Source organism: Numida meleagris, unplaced genomic scaffold, assembly GCF_002078875.1.
Source record: "Numida meleagris isolate 19003 breed g44 Domestic line unplaced genomic scaffold, NumMel1.0 unplaced_Scaffold928, whole genome shotgun sequence".
Lineage (NCBI taxonomy): Eukaryota > Metazoa > Chordata > Aves > Galliformes > Numididae > Numida > Numida meleagris.
The window spans coordinates 1-2,226 of record NW_018365143.1 but is presented as its reverse complement, the minus strand read 5'-3'; the positions used below and the strand labels follow the sequence as shown (position 1 = coordinate 2,226).

The window sequence follows — 2,226 nt, the reverse complement described above, 5'->3', positions numbered from 1 at the left end:
CCACCTCCCTTCTGATGGAGCCCAGGATGCCATTTGCTTTCTGAGCTGCAAGAACACACTGCTGGCTCATGTTTAGTTTTTCATCCACCAGAACCCCCAGGTCCTTCTCTGCAGGGCTGCTCTCAAGGATTGCTTCTCCCAGTCTGTATATATACCTGGGATTCCTCCGGCCCAAGTGCAAAACCTTGCACTTTGCTGTGCTGAACATCATTAGATTCACCTGGGCCCACCTTTCTAGTTTGTTGAGGTCCCTATGAATGGCATCCCTTCCTTCCATTGCATCAGCTGCACCGCTCAGCTTGGTGTCATCAGAAAACTAGCTGAGGGTGCACACAATTCCTTCAGCGATGCCATTGATAAAGAAGTTAAAGAGCACTGGTCCCAAGACACGGTTCAAGCCAGGCCCTATAAAAGTTCCCCCTCTCCTGGCTGTGTCCTGGCAGGGGTGAGAGGAAGCTCTTCTGCTGTACCTCACTGTATTCATCCATTTCTCCTACCAGTCATAACAACAACAGAAGCACCCACCACACCCCCCTCCCACCACCCAGTGCAGCCAGATCACCAAGCAGCACAGCTGCCAGAAGAGCCCAGGTCCAGGTAACCCAGCTGCAGGGAGGCAGGGGCTCTGCCTGCACTGCTGATTTCCTTGGAACAACAGGAATTAAAGGCTGCACTGAATGTAGGCATCTGGGGATGTGAGGACAAAAGAACAATTTAATCATTCTCAGAGAGCTGCCAGTGAGGGGATGAAGCCACCTAAAGAGCTCAGAATTTATGAGGGTGCTGCTAAGAAATTCTGAGCCCACAGACAGCAGGTTCCATGGCTGGGCAGCTCAGCAATACAAGCACACCTCACATCAGAGTGTCAGGGCATCACAGGTCAAAATGGGCCCTGCAGAGTTCCCCCTGTGCTGGCCACAGCATCATCTATGGCTGTCTTGATCTATCACACTGCATTCATCCATTTTTCTATCCACTCACAACAACAGCAGAACCCACCACATCCACTGACACCACCCAGAGCAGACATGTCACCAAGGACAACTTGCGATGGGGCGCGGATGCAGGTAACCCAGCACTGGGGAGGCAGGGGCTCTGCCTGCAGTGCTGCTGTGATTGGAAGAGGCCAAATTAAAATCTGTGCTGGCGTTTCAGAATGCAGGGACATGTCTGCAGCTGGGACTTTCCTCTTTCCTCTCTCTCCTTTCTTCCTGCAGAAACAAGTAACAAGAACAAGCTGAATTGGTCCTGCAAATTCATCCTGTGGGTTAACCTGGCTTGCGCCTGCTTCCTGCTCCTCACTGCCATAACCATCACCATCGTGCTCTGCCAAAGTAAGTCGCACCCTCACACCCTGCAGAGCTTCCTGCAGCCTCACACCAAAGAGCACAGCCAACTCCTCCAGGGGAATGGGCTCTCTGCCTATTGCCCTCACGCAGCCATTGCGTAGCCAGGACACAGTGATTGCAGAAGAACCTCTCTTTAAAATTCATATCCATATTTTCCTCATCTCCAGCTTTAGATTCAGAAATATTTATCACATTCTGCACTGTCAGAGAAGAAAATAGAAGCACAGACACCTTCCTCTACCAAACTATTGGCTCTACCATCCCTAAACTGGTGTAAGAACCAGAACACAAAATTTTACTGAACCATTTGTTTTTGCCTTTTTGTGCTGATTTGAATTACCAGTCAAGACCCATGGGCTGCATTATTTTCTGCAGCAGGCAGAATAAAGACAGATTGTTGCACCACACCTGGAATTTCTGCTGAAATTCCTGGCTCAACAGTGCAATCAGCAGAAGTCACCCTGAGGTAGTGATAGAGATGCCACAATGGGAATGGGTATCGGTCAGGGAGGTGGATGTAGAACTGCTCTAAGGCAGCTCAGAGCCACCAGAGCAGGCACAAGGCCTCTCAGAGACTCTGCCTCAAGGCACAACCAGGTATCTTTGAGTCACGACTTCTCTTATCCTCTCCCATTTGAAACAAAAGATTGTAGTTTGAGACTAAATTAAAAGATCAGATGGTCCCATTTTAGCAGCAGGAAGAGTCAGCAGTGCTGAAACAAATACAACCACGCATCACACGCGCTTACCACAAGCCCATCTCTTGCAGGGACCAAGCTCAGCGTAAGCAAGCAGTGCTGCGTGGCTGCTCAGCAGAAGCCACACAGGCGTCCTCCTCAAGCACCGCACTGACACCAGCAGCAACACAGACAGCTGC

The 2,226-nt window shown here is 50.3% G+C and overlaps 1 pseudogene; it reads left to right on the top strand.

Annotated features, from left to right (window-relative positions):
* Positions 1-2,220, top strand: part of LOC110392077 — a 4,445-nt pseudogene extending 2,225 nt beyond the window's left edge.
* Positions 2,221-2,226: the final 6 nt, after the last annotated feature.